The following is a 25,120-nucleotide window of genomic DNA, read 5'->3' as shown; positions in this document are numbered from 1 at the left end:
GCTGCTTTGTTGTCTGAAAGCTATACTCAGATTACTGCATGGTTTGCTTTTCCATAAAGTTTTTTTGAAATCTGGCACAGCGGTTGCATTAAGGAGAAGTATATCTCTAATTCCATGTATAAAGTTGTATTTTCATCAATATTTATAATGAGTATTTCTGTAAATAGATGTGACTCTCTGCACAATCACCACATGTTTTAGAACTACTGAACGTAACGCGACAATGTAAAATGAGATTATTTGATATAAATATGCACTTTAGCGAACAAAACATACATGTATTGTGTAACATGAAGTACTATCAGTGTCATCTGATGAAGATCATCAAAGGTTAGTGATTCATTTTACCTCTTTGTGACTCCCCTCTTTGGCTGGAAAAATGGCTGTGTTTTTCTGTGATTTGGTGGTGACCTAACATAATCGTTTGTGGTGCTTTCGCTGTAAAGTATTTTTGAAATCAGACACTGTGGCTGGATTAACAAAAATGTTATCTTTAAAATGGTGTAAAATACTTGTTTGCTTGAGGAATATTAATTATGAGATTTTTATTGTTTTGAATTTGGCGCCCTGCACTTTCACTGGCTGTTGACGAGGTGGGATGCTAGCGTCCCACATATCCCAGAGAGGTTAACAAATATGGATAGTGGTACTCAGTAATGTGTTGTATTGGATTTGCCCCCAACATAACACTTTTCAACAATACACTAAAGAAATACTGCAAAAAATGTGGCAAAGCAATTCACTTTTTGTCCTGAATACAAACAGGACACACATATCTGAGCTATCAAACTGTAACTGTTTCCAAGTCACCAATGGCCTCATGGTGAAATCTCTGAGCAGTTTCCTTCCTCTCAGGCAGAGAGGAAGGACGCCTGTATCTTTGTAGTGACTGAGTGTATTGATACATCATCCAAAGTGTAATTAATAACTTCACCCTGCTGAAACGGATATTCAATGTCTGTGACAAACAAAAACTCACTTTAAATCATTTTAAATTCAGGCTGTAGCACAACAAAATGTGGAAAAAGTCAAGTGGTGTGAATACTTTCTAAAGGCACTGTATGTCTTCCCTAAAACCAATTGCACGCCTGTAATGCACGAGGGACACTTCAGGAACTAAAGGAAGACACTGAGATACTGCCGAACTGCTCCAATTTCTTTAGGCTACAAAATCAATTGAAAACTGGGGGATATTCATTTATTTTTGTGCTATTTAAAAACAAATTCACCCCATGTTTTCTTGCCTCACTCTGCTGTTCTTCATGCTCCATTAAGTATAAGTATACAGGGCTCACCCAGGGGATCATATCAACAACACTGTGTGTAGGCTATATATGCAGTGTTCAGCATTTGCATTTTTTATGTAATCTTCTGACACAGAGCATACTAATAAATATTCTCGTTACAGCTAGTACGGGATGCCCTAGCGAGCCCAATTCCACACAGCACCCCATAAATGTATTTCTTCCTAAAGACAGTTGCCACATTTTGGAACCGTGTCAATAAACGATCCGAATGTCGGCCTAGTGCAAGGGGCAGAATTACAATTTATTTGTTGACGTCCTCCACAAATATGAGGTTTTACTCCCGTTCTTGTCTAAGGTGAAGCATAAATCTAGTGAACACAATAAGGTTGAGGTGGTTCTCTTTCATGAATCTCTAATGAAAATTCCTTAAAAAATGTCACGTTATTCTTGAAATTGTTGACCTCTAGGCGGCAAGTTGCCATATTGGAACTTTTTGTTGCAGTCAACTTATGGTTTCTTTTAATAACTCACTCAATCATGGGCTGGCTGCCTCCAGTTGTAGATGTCTTTGGCCCTGCAACAGCAGGCAATGAATGTTCCACAGAAAGCAACCGTTTAAAAAATAACAAAAAACTATACATTTGTTCTTGCCTATAGATGGCAGGTATTGTATAACAATCAGCTTGGAAGTTGGAACTCAAACCATTAAGGTCAGTTTATACAGTGTTAACCAGAGAGAAAGCAATGAGGCAACAAACAAACAAACAATCTATGGTGAGTAATAAGTTATTGTCTAGACTGTAGGAGGATCCCTCCCTGCCCAACCAGTCAAGTTTCAAGTTTTAATGTCACTTGCACAAGTACAGTGAAATGCCTTTCTTGCCAGCTCTAACCCCAACAATACAGTAATCAATCTTTTTTAATTTTTGTATTAAACCTTTATTTAATAACAATGTTATACAAAAATAAATAACAAGGTAGAATAAAAACACACGAGATATGAAAATAAGAAATAAGAAGAATATGATAAAGTAAGTAAGCATGCTATATACAGGGTCAGTTCGAGTAGCATATTTACAAAGTGCAGGAATACTGGATAGATAGAGGTAGATTTGTATAGGGATAAGGTGACTAGGCATCAGGATATATTATAAACAGAGTAGCAGCAGCTTATATAATGATTGTATGTGAGTGTGGGTGCGTGTGTGTAGAGTCAGTATAAATGTACGTGCAAATTGTGTGTGTGTGAGCAAATGATGGAGTGAGTGTTTGATTGTGTATTGGAGTGTCAGCGTTTTGTGAGTGTGTAGGGCCCTATGAGTGTGCATAGAGACAAAAATAAGAATAAAATACAAGGGTCAACTCAGCCATTTTTTAGCTATTTAGTTAGCTATTTATCCGTCTTATTGCTTGGGGATAGAAGGTGTTCAGGGGCCTGTTGGTGTCAGACTTGATGTACTGAAACCGCTTGCCATGCAGAGAGAACAGTCTATGGTTTGGGTGGGTGGAATCTTTAACGATTTTCCATCCTTCCTTTCGCACCACCTGATATAGAGGTCCTGGATGGCAGGGGGCTCGGCCCCAGTGATGTACTGGGCTGTCCGCACCACCCTCTGTAGCGCCATGTGATCGAGGGCGGTGCTATTGCCATAACAAGCAGTGATTTTGACAACGCTGAGCTGTAGTCAATGAACAGCATTCTCACATAGTTGTTCCTCTTACCTAGGTAAGTGAGGGCAGAGTGGAGTGCAAATGAGATTGCGTCGTCTATGGATCTGTTGGGGCGATATGCAAATTGGAGTGGGTCATCTAGGGTGTCTGGGATGATGGAGTTGATGTGTGCCATAACCAGCCTCTTAAAGCACTTCATGGTAACCAGCAGCATACCACCCTGCATCCCACTGCTGGCTTGCATCTGAAGCAGGGTTGGCCAAGGCTAGGAGACCAGATGCTGATGGAAGTGTTGCTGGACGCACCAGCAACACTCTCTGGTCTAAAAAAGTATCCCAATGCCCCAGGGCAGTGATTGGGGATATTTTCCTGTGTAGGGTGCCGTCTTTTGGATGGGACGTTAAACGGGTGTCCTGACTCTCTGTGGTCACTAAAGATCCTGTGGCACTTATCGTAAGAGTAGAGGTGTTAACCCCGATGTCAACCCCGATGTACAGGCTAAATTCCCAATCTGGTGTAATACCATCACGGTCACCTAATCATCCCCAGTTTACAATTGGCTCATTCACCCTCTCCCCTGTAAATATTCCCCAGGTCGTTGAAAATTCTCGTTCAATTTATCTGGTAAAATAAATAAACACAAATAAATTACAGATATGAGTGCTACAGGGTGGTAGTCATTGTGGTATGAAGTCTTGAGAACAGGAATGGTGGTGTTCATCTTAAAATATTTGGGGTTCATCTTAAAATATTTGGGGATTACAGACTGGGACAAGAAGAGGTTGAAGATCACCATGAAGAACATATGCTCTGAGAACATATACTCTATATACATACCCTTAGGTTGGAGTCATTAAAACTTGTTTTTCAACCACTCCACTCATTTCTTGTTAGCAAACTATAGTTTTGGCAAGTCGGTTAGGACATCTACTTTGTGCATGACACAAGTCATTTTTACAACAATTGTTTACAGACAGATTATTCCACTTCTAATTCACTGTATCACAATTCCAGTGGGTTAGAAGTTCACATACACTAAGTTGACTGTGCCTTTAAACAGCTTGGAAAATTCCAGAAAATTATGTAATGGCTTTAGAAGCTTCTGACAGGCTAATCATTTGAGTCAATTGGAGGTGTACCTGTGGGTGTATTTCAAGGCCTACCTTCAAACTCAGTGCCATTTTGCTTAATATCATGGGAATACCAAAATAAATCAGCCAAGACCCCAGAAAAAGTCTGGTTCATCCTTGGGAGCAATTTCCAAATGCATGAAGGTAGCATGATCGTCTGTACAAACAATAGTGCGCAAGTATAAACAACATGGCACCACACAGCCATCATACCACTCAGGATAGGAGACACATTCTGTCTCCTAGAGATGAACGTACTTTGGTAAGAAAAGTGCAAATCAATCCCAGAACAAGAGCAAAGGATGTTGTGAAGATGCTGGAGGAAACAGGTACAAAAGTGTCTATATCCACAGTAAATCGAGTCCTATATCAACATAACCTGAAAGGCCGCTCAGCAAGGAAGAAGCCACTGCTCCAAAACCAACATAAAAAAGACAGACTTCGGTTTGCAACTGCACATGGGGAAAAGGATTGTACTTTATGGAGACATGTCCTCTGGTCTGATGAAACAAAATAGAACTGTTTGGCCATAATGACTATCGTTATGTTTGGAGGTAAAAGGGGGACGCTTGCAAGCCGAAGAACACCATCCCAACCATGAAGCACGGGGGTGGCAGCATCATGTTGTGGGGGCGCTTTGCTGCAGGAGGGACTTCACAAAATAGATGGCATCATGAGAACGGAAAATTACGTGGATATATTGAAGCAACATCTCAAGACATCAGTCAGAAAGTTAAAGCTTGGGCGCAAATGGGTATTCCAAATGGGCAATGACCCCAAGCATTCTTCCAAAGTTGGGGCAAAATTGCTTAAGTACAACAAAGTCACGGTATTGGAGTGGCCATCACAAAGCACTAACCTCAATAGAAAATGTGTGGGCAGAACTGAAAAAGCGTGTGCGAGCAAGGAGGCCTACAAACCTGACTCAGTGACACCAGCTCTGTCAGGAGGAATGGGCCAAAATTCACCCAACTTATTGTGGGAAGCTTGTGGAAGGCTACCCGAAACGTTTGACCCAAGTTAAACAATTTAAAGGCAATGCTACCAAATTCTAATTGAGTGTATGTAAACTTCTGACCCACTGGGAATGTGATGAAAGAAATAAAAGTTGAAATAAATCACTCTCTCTACTATTACTCTGACATTTCACATTCTTAAAATAAAGTGGTTTTCCTAACTGACCTAAGACAGGGATTTTTTGCTATGATTAAATGTCAAGAATTGTGAAAAACTGAGTTTAAATGTACTTGGCTAAGGTGCATGTAAACGTCCGACTTCAACTGTATCTATATATAGTAAGATAGCGCCGATAGACATGGCAGCTCTGCTTCTAGATCCTAAGCAACTTTTTTGTTTGTTATTTCTTACATCATTAGCCCAGAACGTATTTTTTGTGTTATTACATCCAGCCGTATATAACTTGTGTACATCAGAGCAGTGGTAACTCACCAGCATTACTACCAGGAATACGACTTTCCAATTGGATCCTTTTTTTGTACCCCCCAGGGCAATTGAACTTATCCCAGAGGCTGCTCCAAAACACCGCCAGTGGAGCAGAGGTATCTGCATCCTCTGGATGTACGTTTTCTTGTTTGTTTATAGCCTCGTACAGTTTGTTAAACGCCAGCTTGTTATTTTTCTTGTCCTGAGGTGGAATGTGTACACCAGTCACGATAACAGCTGAAATCTCCCTCGAGAGGTAAAAGGGTCTGCATTTGACCATCAGGAATTCCAAGACCAGTGAACAATGGCTTGACACTTCCAATGTGCTCGAGTCAGCACACAAGTTGGCGTTGATGAAGAGACAACCTCCCCCTTTTGATTTCCCCAACTCCACTGTCCTGTCCTCACGGTGAATGGAGGATCCATCGAGTTGGATAGCCATGGGGGTATCTTGTCTGAGAGCCATGTTTCAAAAAACAGAGAATATTGCAGTTTCGAGAGTCCAGTTGGTAGTAAATCCGCGATTGGAGGTCATCCATCTTATTGTCAAGTGACTACATTGGCCAGTAGAATGGAGGGATGAGGTGGCCGGTTCTCCCAACCTCGCCTTAATCTCACCAAGATCTCCCCTCTCTAACGTTGGTGTTTCCTCTTGGGCACCAAAATGTAGGTAAGTAACTGCCGATTTGATGTTCAAAAGTCCTTGTCAGTTGTAAGTAGTGATAGCGGATACATTTTGTGAAAATAAAGTTAAAAAAATAGATAAAAAGAATGACAAAATAGCAGAGTTGGGTCAGAATTCGCAAAACGGCGGCCATCCAGCACGGCTCCATATTTTTTTGCGTGAGTATGAACTAGGTCTAAAAGTGGCCTAAGACGATATATTTTAATGATTCCATTATACAGTTTTGAATATTAATATAACAGCTAATTTCTTCATATTGTAAATGCCTAATTAATCTACAGTACATGCTAAATTACAAATGTTTGACCTTGTGAAGAAACATCTGGTTCAACCATTCTACAAACCTGTCGTCCACATTGTTGCTCATCATTATGATTTTAACATTAAATACAGCATTAAATACGGCAGATGCTCTGACTTGATTAAAACAGTTAGGCCTAGATTCAATCAGATCAAGCGTTAACCGGCAATTGCTAACACCCGCATAGCTGATGTTTTGGCAGTGTCAGAGGTGTAAGTGTGTTGGAGCTGTCAAAGCCACACCCATCCCAATTGCCTTAGAAGTTCCCAACAAGAAAGTGTAGGCAATGGCTATATAGAAATAATGACGCTCAGCCTAATCGAGTTGTAGATTACAAGGTTGCATGGGAACCAGGCTGCATGGGGTTTCTCTTAATACGACTCTGTGCAGCCAATGACAATGTCCGCTTAAGACAGGTGTTCCCAAACCTTTTGGGCCCACGACCCCATATAGATATCAGAAAATGACCTTGACCCCAAATATGTGAAAATAAGGATGTATTTTTTTTTTATTGGGGGCTGTGGCAGTCAATTGAAAAACATTAAAACAGTATTTCTGATTGTCTTCTCAACTCACCATCACATACTTTTAATGTGGGGCTATGACAGTCAATTGCAAATTGGTCTGACATAATGTTTCTTATCTCACTAATGAGATGGGTGTAGTTGATGTATGTCGCGTCGGAGCTTCTCAAAGTCAGGGGGCATGGTTGACAGTGCACACCTCATCTCTGCTGGCACATCCAACCTGGATCGATATTTTGTTTTAATGCAGAGGAGAACACTGAATCCAGCTTCACACAGATATGAGCTGGCGAAGACCTTGAGTTTTATGGTGCTTCCAAGACACTGGGAATCATGACGTCAGTGGTCTTCAGGTCGGGGATTCGGAGCTCTAGAATGAGGCCCGAGTTCCTGAGTTGGAATTCCAAGTTCAAAACGATTTTTCCCAGTCGGAGCTCATTTTTTTCCAAGTTCCCAGTTGTCTTGAAAGGCACTTAATCTGAGAGTTCCCAGTTCCCAGTTCCCAGTTGTTTTGAGCGCAGCATTAATGCTCAGAGGGGGACAGCAAGGTATTCCCTTTGAGTCAGGAACCAAAACTCTTACGTAATGACCAGTGAATGTGTTGTCTGAAGCATTTGGTCACATGACCGCTCTATCAGCTGTTTGATTTCCCTTACCGGCATGTCATCTGAGCCAGGATCACAGCCAAACGGATTGGGAAGTAGGTCCCAAAGTGCTCTTCCGAGCGTTGGAGGTGAGCAGTCATCACTCTTGTGTTAGAAACATACACAGCCGAGGGAAGGGGGCATGGTTCACTCCAAATTAGAATTCTTTCCTCTGAATCCACTGATTCGGTCACTCATCTGTAGAATGTTTTTGTATTTCCCCGGCATGCTTGCGTTTAGTTCGTTCAGTTTCCCAAATATGCCTGTTACATAGGCAAGGACACACATTTTCTTTTCATGACACAGAAAATCAACCAAGTCAGTATTTCTTTTTTACATCCATAGTGAATGACGACAATTTCTCTCTCAATGCAAAAAATCTTTCCAGCACTCCCGCTCAATAACCACCAAGCCTTGGTGTGAAATAGAACATTGTCATGATCAGATCCCATATCGCCACATAGTTTAGTGAACAGGTGTGCGCAGTGGATGTGGTTTGATGTAGTTTACAATCAAAGTTACCTGCTGCAGTGTATCTCCGAGTTCTGTGCTCAGGTCTTTTGTTCTCGTGTATCATATATGCAATATGGCAGAGGGAGACACATTCATAACTAGAGTGAAGAGGCCTGCCCACCGTTCTGCCATCTGTGCAAAAGCCCAGCATTCGATCCCTTATGAAATCTGTTTTTCGGCAATATAGCACAATGAACATCCCCTGTGCTGTTTAATGCTTGGGAATCATGAGACAGGGCAATATGTCCTCGTAAATCTCCCCCCCCCCGACATGTATAGTGAACAAAAGTCAATTCATGGTCATCTCGGCCCTCACAGCTAACGCCCATTTGGAGAGCATATGCTGGGTTTTTAAGGTTAGCCACACTACAATGATTTTGAGATTCAAAGACAAAATGCTATCATATATTTTTGGGGATATTGTTTTTTTTTTCTTCAGGATTTTAGACATTTTCATATCAGGTCGCAACCCATAGTTTGGGAACCTGCTGGCTTAAGGTATAATACCAGGAGACGCTTTTGACGGCCCTAAAGCAGCTCCACCTCTGACACCGCCAAAACAACCGTTATGCGGATGCCGGCTAAAGTGCATAAATGGGAGGATTATTATGGCCAGAGTAGCAGCCAAAGCCCAACACGATCCAGCATAACAGGGAAGATGGGAATAGATAATGAAATGTAATTTAATATACTTTACTAGACAGCTCATACAAAATCTCACCAAGATGGCCATAGCAGACAAATCGAATTTTATAAACCTGACATTTCGTTTCAAATCTGTGCCGTGTATGGATTGCATTTGCAGTTATAGTTATTATGGCCTTAGCCAGTATTTAAACAAAAGTACTTATAGGTCTTCACATTTGTGGCTAAATTATCTAAGAATAACTCCAGTAGTCACTGTTTGAAGACACTGTTTGATAGTCTCAGATCATTGGAAAACCTTCTAAATAAAATTTCCCTGAACCAGCAGTTCTCAAATTTCCCTGCTTTTGTCTCCTACTTTTGTCGCTGCTTGTTGCGTAAAGCTATCGGGTTTTCTCCAAAGCCTGCCGACACTGAGGTGGCAAAAGGCTAATGAAACCGAGTGCAAATCACATACAGTAAGTATATAATACATTAGAAAGTGTATTTCATATTTAATGTTTTAACCAAGCAGTGTGAATCATGTATAATGTTCATATGCACACAAATGCATAGCATCACAGTCATGATGAGAAAATATCCTGGATATTATATTAGCACCACTATACAAAATGGAACACCTTTCCTTTTGTCACAATCCTTATCAAAAATGTGTTTTTATAATGAATTCTGTCACAATTAATTAGAGAATATGCTAAAGGTATAGTTGACTGAACTCATACTAAAGTTACATTAACTATATATGAATACAGATTCAATCTTTGGGTTGCTCTCCAGGAAGAACTTCTCAAAGGTATTTCAAATGTGCATAGCTTTGCCATCAATAATCCAAAATCTGAAATCTATCTTTACATATCCAATTACAGACACAGCTCTTAACTCTGTTTATGCATGGGCACACATCCTTTTGCGCAGCTTAGTCAAGGTGTAGTGCCTCCCAGTATCAAAATGACATTACTCTGCTAAGATATGGGCTGCATCCCAGATGGCATCTTATTCCAAATGTAGGGAATAGGGTGCCATTTGAGACACAACCATGCTAACACCTGTTAGCTCAGCACATTAAGGCAGGTGGGTCTACATGCTGATGAGGTGCGTTATCTCCGTTTTCATCTGTAATGAGATCTACATGCTCCGACCAGAAAGATTCATGAATACTGCTGTCTGTTCTATTACGCTTGTGGTGATACTCTTAACTATTAATTAAGGTACTGGTGCGAGTGTCAACTGTCCACGTTTGTATTGTTGTAGAATTTGGTTGACCATTTCAAAGCCTTGGTCTTGGATTGCAACATCCTCATCATATCAGTTTCATATTCCAGTTTTTTTGTTTTACAATGACCAATACCTTATTATTATTCTGATCTAATCACATATACAGTACATTTCCGTATGTGTACCAAGAGCCAGTTAAATTAATTAGGGCTAAATGTCAATGTATTTTCCTACTGCGTCTTTCTTTTTCCCAACGCAGTTAAGCCAAAACCATGTCCTGCTATTCAGAGGGTCGTTCTACTACGCTCCCATTGGCTAGCTAACGTTGTCTCACTCACAAGCGATCAGCGCAGAGACCGTGACCTTCCAATGTAAGGATGGAAAGTGTAATTCAACAATTAGCTGCCTACTGTAATGCAGGCCTATTAGCATCATGTTTGGTAACATTTGCCCATGTATTTATTTTCAGAGTTTGAAATGAGTTGTAAAAATGTCTGAGAGAACTCTGCTGAATTCCCTCAATTGAAGGTCAGCTAAGTTAACCTAGGCTACTTAACGTTACTAGCTCTGTATTTGAAGTTATATCGTCATTAGTCTATTATCAGGTAAAATCATATGCTTATTATTCATAATTTCTCAAATATTTATTAGCTAACAATTCAGTCGAATACGCTATGCTGCAGCCATTGAATGTCTTTTGAGCGTTAAGGGACGTTTATGGCTAGCTCGGTCCACGATATTATGTTATATTTTTTAATCTTGAAATATAATGGAAAATGTTATTAACCAGTGACTGAAATTTCGTGCTACGTGATATTGACTTCTGGACTTGGAGACTTGGAGAGCGCTCAAAGCTTTGTAGAACTGCGTTGGGGGAAAGAAAGAGGCATTCCTACTGCTTTATGAAATCTCAATCTTTAATCTTTCATTTTGTTTTCAAAGAAAATGAAATGACTTAATTCACCCTTTAACCCCGGGTTAATAATCAAACACTAAGTCTATGTTCATTGTTTTATTAAACTAGACCATTGAGATAAGTGAGATTTTAATGTAACATTACATGTCGGCAATCGGCCCTCCTTGAAGAGTTTGAATTTCATTAAAGAACTTGTGCTCACAAGTCTATTGAAGATAAAGATATTATTGCCTGCCAGATCGTGTTTTCTGACTGCCCTCTATTTCATAAAAGGGAATATTACATAATTGACCTTTGGCTAAATGTGCCTGCATGGTCTGCTTTTATGGCACCTGGCTGTGGGCTTGACGTGCACTTAGAATTCACTCAGAGACCAAAGAGGCAATTGATTGAATGTCTTGCTCTCCTTACACCAGAACGTGCTCTATTAAGACTTAATAAAAAGCCTGAGCCAAAATATGACAATTGAATGGAGATGGAGAACGAGAAGTAAGAATTGAGCATCAAATCGGCATGTTTAGAGACATCCATTGTGAAGGTGCGAGGGGGGTGGCCACTTTCACAACCCCATTGTGAGATCATGGTCAGGTTTGGGGATTTTTAAAGCACACGTTGCAAACTAAGGCCATGCAAATGTATTTAAATGATTAACAAATAATCGTTTTTTTAAGTGAGGCAAGAGTGCGGAAAAAAGTGGACCTTCTTGATAAAATACTATAGCGACTGTAGTTCAACACATAGCAACCAAATAAAGAGATTTGAGCCTCTTGGAGAGGCTAAAAGTGTCATAGTTCAGCCATAATCCTAGAGGAAGTTGTGTATCTCTTCACTGGAAGCTTGTAGTCTCTATACAGACAGGTTGCCTCCCACAATGTACAAATGCTGCAGTTTAGACAGTTGGGACAGAGATGACTATTCATAAATGGGACACACATCACAGGTGACGTCACTACCGTATCCACTTGTAACCCTAGCTAAAGAGGAACACAATTCCCTCCGGCATTTTAAGTGTCAACTGTCCTCTTTTGTATTGTTGTAGAATTTGGTTGACCATTTCCAAGCCTGGGTCTTGGATTGCAACATCCTCATCATATCAGTTGTAATACTTTGTTTTATATTCCAGCTTTTTTGTTTTACAATAACCAATACCAAATTATTATTCTGCTCTAATCACATATACGGTACATTTCTGAATGTGTTCCAAGACGCAGTTAAATTCATTAAACGTCCAAGAGAATGGGACATCATCCTCAGACCTTGTGCTCTTGATCCTGGGTCTTCAAGACTAGGAAAGCTTGAGGACATTATTTTTTGCTTACAATCATGCAATTTGTCAGTACAACTTTTCCGATTTATTGTTGTTGTGAAGAGAGGTTTCCATTAAACATTTAATAACTTACATTTTGTCTGGACGAAGTTGTTTTTGGGGACATTTGGCCAATGACACATTGGTAACACTTTGTTTGAAGTGTGCCTAAACAGGGACATGAGATTAACGCGACGTAAAACAAAATGACAGGCAGAGTTATTCTACATGCATTGGGAACATCTACAAATGCACGGGGGGCGTAAGTGCCGATTTGGAATTGGAAAACGTCGCCCTCTGCCATCACAGATGTAGAGAAAAAGGTTCTATTTGATAGGTAGTCTATAACTGGAAATGTGAACCAGGTTAAATTAAGATAATGAGGGTGGCATATCAGTCTTTATACCTGGATGGCATTCTGACACACACACACACACACACAAGTAGTCTACAATATGCAGGGGCGCAACTTTGGTTTTAGAAGTAGGGCGGACATAAAACTGCCTACCCGACTGCTCGGAGGCGTCCGCTTGGTCCTAAAGTACTCCCTTGCTTATTTTTTGTATCACATTCCAATGATAAAACTGAGCCGGGGCGGGACAAAAACGCCAGGTTTATTTGACAAAAACAATATCGCAGCAGAAAACATTGCGACTTCTAACGACAACGGCAGCTGTAGGAGAAATGTTCTGAAGCTCGGCAACATTTGAATCTGTTCGACAGGGGGATTTCTCGTGACGTCATCACTTAACATCGAAGCTCTGCTCCATATTTAATTCTGAAGGCCTAAAGCTTGCTAAATCATATTTCATCATGGCAAAACACAAGAATGGCTGAATGTTGCTTTGATGCAAATTTCACCATGCAATTATTTCAGATCGACAGGAGTGCAAGTATCACCATGGCACGAACCGTGGCGCTAAAATGGCACACGAACATTATTTGAATATGGCAAATACATTTTTTGCGCTGTGTCCTTGCGGGCTACATGACACATATCGGTGGGAGAGCTATAGGCTATTACCAATTTATTCATGCACAATTTGCCTAAATGGACAATGGAAGCACTTTAAGTGCTTAATTTGTAATCAACACTAGGTTTTTTGCTAAAAAAAATAAATGGTGTGCCATTGTATCCAGGTGTTTTTATCAATAAAATGAAAATACACCGTAGCGGGCAATTGTTGCATCTATTTTCCATGTAAACTTTCTAAGTTAATGTAAACATAGCTACTGAATAGTATCTAAGTCAACGTTTTTATTTATGTCATTACATGTACATCACTACCCTTCCCCTCTATCAAACAATGTGTTCCAGGCTGACAACTTCTTTATTTTATTAATTTATTTCACCTTTATAGGTAGGCTAGTTGAGAACAAGTTCTCATTTACAACTGCGACCTGGCCAAGATAAAGCATAGCAATTCGACACATACAACAACACAGAGTTACACATGGAATAAACAAAACATACAGTCAATAATACACTTTGCAGACGCATGCCAGATCTCACAATGCCTGAATGTGTCTTTCCTATATACAGTTGAAGTCGGAAGTTTACATACACCTTAGCCAAATACATTAACTTTTTATGACTGCAGGGGCAGTATTGAGTAGCTTGGATGAAAAGGTGCCCATTGTAAACGGCCAGCTCCTCAGTCATAGTTGCTAATATTTGCATTTTTCTTCCCCCACCTTTATTTAACCAGGTAGGCTAGTTGAGAACAAGTTCTCATTTGCAACTGCGACCTGGCCAAGATAAAGCGTAGCAATTCGACACATACAACAACATAGAGTTACACATGGAGTACACACAGAGTTACATATTATTAGTAGTATTGAATAGAAAACACTGAAGTCTCTAAAACTGTTTGAATTATGTCTGTGAGTATAACAGAACTCATATAGCAGGCAAAAACCAGAGAAATTCCACTTCCTGTTTTTTCTGAGGTGGCAGATTTTCAACCAAGCTCTCATTGAAATCACAGCGAGATATGGATGAGTATTCACTCCCTACGCCTTCCACTAGATGTCAACAGTCAATAGAACTTTGTCTGATGACTAATGTGAAGGGGGGTCAAATGACACAGGAAATAGTCACCACTGCAACGAATTGACCATGCATTCACCAAGCGTGTTCACAGGGGAAGGACTTGCGTTCCACCGGTCATCTGAAGTCATTGTAATTCTCCGGTTGGAACGTTATTCAAGATATATGTAAACAACATTCTAAAGATTGATTCAGTACATCGTTTGACATGTTTCTACTGACTGTTACGGAATTATGGACATTTCGTCACGTTATAGTGGACGCGCTTTGTGACTTTGGAATTGTTTACAAAACGTGCTAACCAAAGTAGCTAATTTGACATAAATAACAGACATTTTCGAACAAATCAAGCATTTATTGTGGACCTGTGTTTCCTAGGACTGCATTCTGATGAAGTTCATCAAATGTAAGGAAACATTTATCATGTATTTTCTGGTTTCTGTTGACTCCAATATGGCGGCTAGTTTGGCTTCTGTTCTGAGCGACGTCTCAGATTATTGCATGTGTTGCTTTTTCTGTAAACTTTTTAAAAAATCTGACACAGTCGTTGCATTAAGGAGAGGTATATCTATAAGTCCAAGTGTATAACTTGTATTATCATCTACATTTATGATGAGTATTTCTGTTGAAACGATGTGGCTATGCAAAATCATATTTTACATAAATATGAACTTTGTCAAATAAAACATGCATGTATTGTGTAACATGAAGTCCTATGAGTGTCATCTGATGAAGATAATTCAAGGTTAGTGATTAATTTTATCTTCATTTCTGCTTTTTGTGAATGCTATATTTCGCTGGAAAATAGCTGTGCTTATTGTGGTATGGTGGAGACCTAACATAATCGTTTGTAGTGCTTTCGCTGAAAAGCCTATTTGAAATCGGACACTTTGGTGGGATTAACAACAAGATTACCTTTAAAATGATATAAGACATGTATGTTTTAGGAATAGTAATTATGTGATTTCTGTGGTTTGAATTTGGCGCCCTCTATTTTCACTGGTAGTTGTCATATCGATCCCGGTATTGGGATTGCAGCCATAACAAGTTAAACTCCGTTTTTCACAATTCCTGACATTTAATCCTTGTAAACATTCCCTGTCTTATGTCAGTTAGGATGACCACTTTATTTTAAAAATGTGAAATGTCAGAATAATAGTAGAGAGAATTATTTATTTCAGCGTTTATTTCTTTCATCACATTCCCAGTGGGTCAGAAGTTTACACAAACTCAATTAGTATTTGGTAGCATTGCCTTTCAATTGTTGAACAAATTTTTGGGGCAGCCTTCCACAAGCTTCCCACAGTAAATTGGGTGAATTTCCTCTCTTCACTTGCTTGCACATGCTTTTTCAGTTCTGCCCACAAATATTCTATAGGATTGAGGTCAGGACTTTGTGATGGCCACTCCTTGATTAAGGGATTTTGCCACAACTTTGGAAGAATGCTTGGGGTCATAGTCCATTTGGAAGACCCATTTGCCACCAAGCTTTAACTTGATAACTTAACTGATGTCTTCAGATATTGCATCAATATACCCACATCATTTTCCTACCTCATGATGCCATCTATTTCGTGAAGTGCAGCAGTCCCTCCTGCAGTAAAGCACCCCCACAACATGATGATGCCACCCCGTGCTTCATGGTTGGGATGGTGTTCTTCGGCTTGCAAGCCTCCCCCCTTTTCATTATGGCCAAACAGTTCTATTTTTGTTTCATCAGACCAGAGACATTTTTCCATGTGCAGTTGCAAACCATAGTCTGGCGATTTTGGAGAAGTGGCTTCTTCCTTGCTGAGCGGCGTTTCAGGTTATGTCGATATAGGACTCGTTTTACTGTGGATATAGATACTTTTGTACCTGTTTCCTCCAGCATCTTCACAAGGTCCTTTGCTGTTGTTCTGGGATTGATTTGCACTTTTCGCACCATTTTAAATTCATCTCTAGGAGACAGAACGTGTCTCCTTCCTGAGCGGTATGACGGCTGCGTGGTCCCATGGTGTTTATACTTGCGTACTATTGTGTGTACAGATGAACGTGGTACCTTCAGGCGTTTGGAAATTGCTCCCAAGGATGAACCAGACTTGTGGAGATCTACAACAATTTGTTTCTGAGGTCTGGCAAATAGGCACTGAGTCTGAATGTAGGCCTTGAAATACATCCACAGTTACACCTCCAATTGACTCAAATGATGTCAATTAGCCGATCAGAAGCTTCTAAAGCCATGACATTTTCTGGAATTTTCCGAGCTGTTATAGGCACAGTCAACTTAGTGTATGTAAACTTCTGACACACTGTAATTGTGATACAGTGAATTATAAGTGAAATAATCTGTCTGTAAACAATTGTTGGAAAACTTACTTGTGTCATGAACAAAGTAGATGTCCTAACCGACCTGCCAAAACTATAGTTTGTTAACAAGACATTTGTGGAGTGGTTGAAAAAGAGAGTTTTAATGATGCCAAGTGTATGTAAACTTCTGATTTCATCTGTATACACCTGTTCTGAAAGGCCCCAGAGTCTGCAACACCACCAAGCAAGCGGCACCATGAAGACCAAGGAGCTCTCCAAACAGGTCAGGGACAGTTGTGGAGAAGTACAGATCAGGGTTGGGTTATAAAAAAATATCCAAACTTTGAACATCAGGATGACCAAGACTTCAGCTTTGCAATGTTTTACTTATTTATTGTTGTCCAGCAAAAGCAACAGAACTGTCAACCATGGTGACCAAGCTGACAAACAGTGAGAAAGAGATGGAAGAACTGATGAGACAGAATGCAGGTAATATAGTTTTTCCCAATCTTAGTAGCTATACTGGTGAATAGATATCGACCAACTGTAAATAGTGTTGTTTTTTTAATATGTTGTTGTGTTAACATTAACCAGCAGAAATGAAAAATGTATCATGTGTTTTTATTGGTACAATCTCAGCAGCAGTACTGTCATCCATGGGGACCAGGGTGACAGCCAGTGAGAGTGAGGTGGAGGAACTGAAGAGACAGAATGCAGGTGAGAAGATGTGGCAGTAAGTATTGCAGTATGGTGTTGGAATGATGCTCTTTGGAAATGTTTTTATTTAATTAGGGGATATCTCAACAAACTTTATATTGACTCAGTTAATGACGCAGTATCCGTCAATTATTCTTTATGGGGAAAATTCAGGTCAGAGTTGTGCATGTGTAAATGCACTTTTCTCTCTACTCGTGTTCTCACCTTCAACTTAAGAATGAGGTAAAGCATGTACCAGCTAGTTATTTGTTTGCGGTGGAGATGATAGAAATGGAGGTGTGGCAGGGGTGTGTCTACAGATAGGCTGTATTCTGACATTGACTTAATTCCCTCATAATTCCACCACCTTTACGAGCGAGGAAACCATGAACAAGGTTGAGCAAACAGTCAGTTCCCTCCACCAATCTCCATGCACTGCAATTTACAAATTAATAAGAGCTAGGTAAATGAGTAATCTGTCTGGATAATGGGATTGTAAATGCAAAGGAAAATGGTTTTAGATCTATTTTACCTTATGATCACTGGAGACAAATGTGAAAACAGTCATATATCAGCACACTGAAAGCATGTCAACATTACAGGTCTTTCGGCTTCCTTTCCACAGTGAAGTATAAATAGTTGTATCGTTATTCAGAATTGGAATTGAAGGCCTATGGTTTCAGAATTTGCTGGAGTTGAATCAAGCCACTGTATATTTGATTAACCAAATATTTTGTGTGTGAAGGCTCTCCAACACTGTTTTATGTATGATTCATAAATTCTTTCCTAACCTTAAAGAGTCTACAAGATCAGAGTATTTTTTAATCTACCAATTGGTGCTGAAAAGGAGATGACTGTTTGTGTATTTAGATGGCTTTCTTTCATTGATCCCTATTCTGAACCCGTTCGCTCGATTATATATTCTAGTGAGTCTGACAAAAATTCTAATTAAAGTATACCATATTTAAAGGGATGGCTTTAGATAAATGTACTGAAAACCCTACCCAATGATAACTCCACAAGACGATCTGTTGGCCAGCAAGAGGGAGGGTTTTCAAGGAAGCCACACCTACAAAGGCCATTATGCACCTGCATATGGTAAGTCTGAATACCAACTACTGTGAAGTGCTTCAATCAAAACACATACAAAAAGGAATATATTTCCTAATTCTTAATCTGCCAGTAGTGCTTTTCTCAATCCCAAGGTGCTAAATATTTTTATTACAGCAACTCGGGAGCAATAATATCCCATATATTTCAAGAACTTTTCTAGATAAGTGCATCAAGTATACTTTTTAAGAATACAATGACTATCTTCTCTCACATCTTCACACACAGCACAAAGTAGCCCCACCGGGCCTTCACGACTGGACTAGTTATCCAACTGGCCCCTACGTCGCGACGTTACCCGAACGCCCATCTGCAGCCCGCTAATTTTTAGCTGTCTTATCGGCTGCTATCTGAATAGGTCTATCGGACAATTTTTCTTGGGTCACTATATCTATATCGCCAATTGGATTGATCCCCTCTACCACACGGAACCCCACTAATCTACCGACGGAAACGCACGAGGTGGCTGAAAACAGACCTCCATCCTATGCTAGCTTGCTACCGATGGCCCGGCTAGCTGTCTGAATCGCCGTGACCCCAACCAACCTCACTACTCACTGGACTCTTATGATTACTCGACTAAGCATACCTCTCCTTAATGTCAATATGCCTTGTCCATTGCTGTCCTGGTTAGTGTTTATTGTCTTATTTCACTGTAGAGCCTCCTAGCCCTGCTCATTATACCTTATTCAACCTTTCAGTTCCACCACCCACACATGCGATGACATCACCTGGTTTCAATGATGTTTCTAGAGACAATATCTCTCTCATCAACACTCAATGCCTCCACTGTACCTCCACTGTATTCACATCCCACCATACCTTTGTCTGTACATTATACCTTGAAGCTATTTTATAGCCCCCAGAAACCTCCTTTTACTCTATGTTCCGGACGTCCTAAATGACCAATTCTCATAGCTTTTAGTCATCCCCTTATCCTACTCCTAAACTGTTCCTCTGGTGATGTAGAGGTGAATCCAGGCCCTGCAGTGCCTAGCTCCACTCCTATTCCCCAGGCGCTCTCTTTTGATGACTTCTGTAACCGTAATAGCCTTGGTTGCATGCATGTTAAAACTTCTTATGCCTGCTGGGGCAGTATTGAGTAGCTTGGATGAAAAGGTGCCCAGAGGAGCCCAGAGTAAACTGCCTGCTTCTCAGTCCCAGTTGCTGGGATATATATGCATATTAGTAGTATATTTGGATAGGAAACCCTCTGAAGCTTCTAAAACTGCTTGAATGATGTATGTGAGTATAACAGAACTCATGTGTCAGGCAAAAACCTGAGAAATAAATCCAACCAGGAAGTGGGAAATCTGAGGGCTGTAGGTTTTCAACTCATCGCCTATCGAATACACAGTGGGATATGGGTCATTTTACACTTCCTACGGCTTCCACTAGATGTCAACAGTCTTTAGAACCTTGTCTGGCGCTTCTACTGTGAAGTGGGGCCGAATGAGAGTGGATTGAGTAAGGTCTATCATGACCTGAACATGCGCTGACCATGCACATACATGTGAGAACGAGCTCTGTTCCATTGCACCTCTGAAGATTTACGTAAAAACATCCTAAAAGATTGATTCACTACTTCGTTTGACATGTTTCTACTGATTGTTACGGAACATGACATTTCGTCCGCTTTTAGTGAACGTGCTTCGTGACTTTGGATTTGTTTACCAAACATGCTAACAAAAGTAGCTATTGGGACATAAATTACGGACATTACCAAACAAATCAAACATTTATTGTGGAACTGGGATTCCTGGGAGTGCATTCTGATGGTAAGTGAATATTTATAATGTTATTTCTGACTTCTGTTGACTGCACAATATTTTTGTCTTGATTGGGCTCTGAGTGCCAACCTCAGATTATTGCATGGTTTGCTTTTTCCGTAAAGCTTTTTTGAAATCTGACACAGTGGTTGCATTAAGAACAAGTTTATCTTTAATTCTATGTAAAACATGTATCTTTCATCAAAGTTTATGATGAGTATTTCTGTTATTTGACGTGGCTCTCTGCAATTTCTCTGGATATTTTGGAGGCATTTCTGAACATGGCGCCAATGTAAACTGAGGTTTTTGGATATATATATGAACTTCTTCGAACAAAACGTATGTATTGTGTAACATGAAGTCCTATGAGTGTCATCTGATGAAGATCATCAAAGGTTAGTGTTTAATTTTATCTCTATTTCTGCTTTTTGTGACTCCTGTCTTTGGCTGAAAAAATGGCTGTGTTTTTCTGTGATTTGGCGGTGACCTAACATAATCGTTTGTGGTGCTTTCGCTGTAAAGCCTTTTTGAAATCGGACACTGGTGAGATTAACAAGAAGTGTATCTTTAAAATGGTGTGAAATACTTGTATGCTTGAGGAACTTTAATTATGAGATTTCTGTTGTTTGAATTTGGCACCCTGCACTTTCACTGGCTGTTGTCATATCGATCCCGTTAACCGGCTTGCAGCCCTAAGAAGTTTTAACATTAGAAACCTCCTCCCTAAGTTTGTTTTATTCACTGCTTTAGCACATTCTGCCAACCCGGATGTCCTAGCCGTGTCTGAATCCTGGCTTAGGAAGACCATCAAAAACTCTGAAACCTCCATCCCTAACTACAACATTTTCAGACAATATAGAACGGCCAAAGGGGGCGGTGTTGCAATCTACTGCAGAGATAGCCTACAGAGTTCTGTCATACTATCTAGGTCTGTACCCAAACAATTTGAACTTCTACTTTAAAAAATCCTTGTCTCTAAAATCAAGTCTCTCACCGTTGCCGCCTGCTATAGACCACCCTCTGCCCCCCGCTGTGCTCTGGACACCATATGTGAACTGATTGCCCCCCATCTATCTTCAGAGCTTGTGCTGCTAGGTGACCTAAACTGGAACATGCTTAACACCCCAGTCATCCTACAATCTAAGCTTGATGCCCTCATTCTTACACAAATTATCAATGAACCTACCAGGTACCACCCCAAAGCCGTAAACACGGGCACCCTCATAGATATCATCCTAACCAACTTGCCTTCTAAATACACCTCTGCTGTTTTCGATCACTGCCTCATTGCTTGCATCCGTAATGGGTCAGCGGTCAAGCGACCTCCACTCATCACTGTCAAATGCTCCCTGAAACACTTCAGCGAGCAGGCCTTTCTAATTGGGCATGGGTATCCTGGAAGGATATTGACCTCATCCCGTCAGTAGAGGATGCCTGGTTATTTTTTTAAATGCCTTCCTCACCATCTTAAATAAGCACGAAATTAAAAAAATTACTTGTTTCACAAAATGTTTAAAAAATGTTAAACGGAAAAGTGGTGTGTGCGATGAAGCCCCTAAATAAGATCTGGTGCAACCAATTACCTTCAGAAGTCACATAATTAGTTAAAAATAGTCCACCTGTGTGCAATCTAAGTGTCACATGATCTGTCATATGATCTCAGTATATATACACACCTCTTCTGAAGGGTCCCAGAGTCTGCAACACCACTAAGCAAGAGGCACTATGAAGACCAAGGAGCTCTCCAAACAGGTCAGGGACAAAGTTGTGGAGAAGTACAGATCAGGGTTGGGTTATAAAAAAATATCTGAAACTTTGAACATCCCTTGGAGCACCATTAAATCCATTATTAAAAAATGGAAGGAATATGGCACGACAACAAACCTGCCAAGAGAGGGCCGCCCACCAAAACTCAGACTAGGCAAGAATGGCATTATTCAGAGAGGCTACAAAGACACCAAAGACAACCCTGAAGGAGCTGCAAAGCTCCACAGCGGAGATTGGAGTATCTGTCCATAGGACCACTTTAAGCCGTACACTCCGCAGAGCTGGGCTTTACGGAAGAGTGGCCAGAAAAAAAGCCATTGCTTAAAGAAAAAAATAAGCAAACACGTTTGGTGTTTGCCAAAAGGCATGTGGGAGACTCCCCAAACATATGGAAGAAGGTATTCTGGTCAGATGAGACTAAAATTGGGCTTTTTGTCCATCAAGGCAACGAAATAGGAAAAATGCCAAGGGGGGGGGGGGGGTGAATATTTTCGCAAGCCACTGTACATGTTTTCCATGTGTTTGGTGACATTACATTTGCTCCGTTTCGGCCATTATTATGAGCCAGCCTCCTGTGGTTGGACAATATGATTTTCGTCACTTATATTGAAGAAGCTATTACTTTAATACTGATGATACTCCAGCGTGATGCGAATGGAAGAATCTGATGCGTTATTATAAAAAATGTAAAATCTAATCTTGCTATAGACAGAAACAACATAACACAATTTGAAGTCAATTGGCCAGAGTCTTACAAGTATTAGAAACAACATTGAGTGTAGATACTGTGGGAACATGTGGATCTGAGCAAGTGGGATGTCGTTAAAAAACTTCTTATGGCTGCAATCCCGTTAACGAGAGCAATATGACAACAACCAGTGAAAGTACAGGACGCCATATTCAAAAGAACAGAAATCTCATAATTAAAATTCCTCAAACATACATGTATCTTATATCGTTTTCAAGGTAGTCTTGTTGTTAATCCCACCACAGTGTCCGATTTCAAATAGGATTTACGGGGAAAGCACCACAAACGATTATGTTAGGTCACCAACAACTCACTAAAATACACAGCCAATTTTACTAGCCAAAGAGAGAGAGAAGAAAAGCACAAATAGAGATAAACTTAATCACTAACCTTTGATAATCTTCATCAGATGACACTCATAGGACTTCATGTTGCACAATACATGCATGTTTTGTTTGATAAAGTTCCTATTTATATAAAAAAAATTGAGTTTACATTTGCGCGTTACATTCACTAGTTCTAAAAACATCCAGTGATTTTGCATAGCCACATCGATTCAACAGAAATACTCATCATAAATGTAGATGATAATACAAGTTACACACATGGAATTATAGATATACCTCTTCTTAATGCAACCGCTGTGTCAGATTTTAAAAAAACTTTAAGGAAAAAGAAACCCATGCAATAATCTGAGACGGCGCTCAGAAGTAAAAAAAATCACCACAGCCACAACGATGGCGTCAACATAAACAAGAAATGACATGATAAATATTCCCTTACCTTTGATGATCTACATCAGAAAGCACTCCAGGAATCCCAGGTCCACAATAAATGTTTGTTTTGTTCGATAGTATCCGTTATTTATGTCCAAATACCTTATTTTGTTAGTGCGTTTGGTATACATATCCATACACTCATTCTGGTCAGCGTTACACCAGACAAAAACTTCAAAAAGTTATATTCCAGGTCGAAGAAACATTTCAAACTAAGTACAGAATCAATCATTAGGATGTTTTTAACATATAGCTTCAATAAAGTTCCAACCAGAGTATTCCTTCTTGTCTTCGTGGGCAATGGAACGCAAGTGGGTACCATGAGGAATAAGCGTGTTTAGAAATGGCTGCTTGATAGACACCTGATACATTCTGCTCCCATTCACTCCCACAACACCATAGAAGTCTCATTAAAATGTATATTATTGACATCTAGTGGAACCCCCAGGCAGTGCAACATCATTCATATCTCAAGGGGATTTCATTGGGTGAATACATACAAAGCTCAGATTTCTCACTTCCTGTTTTGATTTCAACTCAGGATTTTGCCTGCTATATGAGTTCTGTTATACTCACAGACATCATTTAAACGGTTTTACAAACTTTAGAGTGTTTTCCGTCCAATACTAATAATAATATGCATATATTAGCAACTGAGACTGAGGAGCAGGCTGTTTACTTTAGGCGCCTTATTCATCCAAGCTACTCAATACTGCCCCCCAGCCATAAATGTTTGTGGAAATGTATGTAAATGGTACGTTGTTTATTGTTTTTATCTATGTATGTTTTTGTTTTATGGAAAATGTGTTTATTGTAAAAAAAAATAAAAAAAAATAAAGGAAAATACGCTAAATGAGAGTTTTGAGGATACAGTGGCAAGTTGTTGGAGCCAGAGGGTTGATGTTCCACACTGCACACCAGAAACAACCCCAGAGAACAACAATAGCTGCTAATACACAACAAAGAATAGGTTGTGAGAATGGCTGGCAGGGGGGTAGAGTGTAGAACTTAGAGCTTATGTCAGATCAAGAGCTTTCATTCTCTTTTCCCTGCATTTTGCTCAAGATATTCACAAATTAGCATATTCTGGATTCTGATCTGTACTTTTATGTACAAAAAAAAAAGGTTGTAAAGCTTAACACACTAACTTAAAAAGAAAGGTTTGCAATAATGATCACACATTGGCAAGTGGCAGATTTCTTGTAGCAAGTTCCATGATAAAAGGCCTCCCCTGTGACCTTAAAAATAACTATTCATTAGAACTGTACTCCCACACTCATATGACATTGTGCTTAGAAGAATAGAATGGTCCTTTCTTTTTTTTTTACCATACATATTCCCAAAAGGTTGACAGTGACAGGCAAGTTATTTTAGATGTAGTATGGGTACTATCAATTGGAAGATATTGCTGTGGTGAAAAATATGTCCTGTCCACTTGTCATTACTACAAAGCCTGCATTGAAACATGTGCTCAGACACATAATTAAATGCTCATCTTTTTTGTTCATATTTCACTTTTTTTTAAATCACATCCTCAATGTAGCAAACCATGTGGTTTGGGTATATACTGTACAGCATTTAAGAAAAATCCTTCTTCTATAGAAATAGCTCATGCCTCGTGCTAAAGAGTAGAAAGCAGATTCAGTTAACGTTCCTATCGGTCCTAGACTATGGC

This window comes from Oncorhynchus clarkii, chromosome 31 (assembly GCF_045791955.1).
Source record: "Oncorhynchus clarkii lewisi isolate Uvic-CL-2024 chromosome 31, UVic_Ocla_1.0, whole genome shotgun sequence".
Taxonomy (NCBI): domain Eukaryota; kingdom Metazoa; phylum Chordata; class Actinopteri; order Salmoniformes; family Salmonidae; genus Oncorhynchus; species Oncorhynchus clarkii.
The sequence above is the reverse complement of the archived record's forward strand: the minus strand, read 5'-3'. Positions refer to the sequence as shown.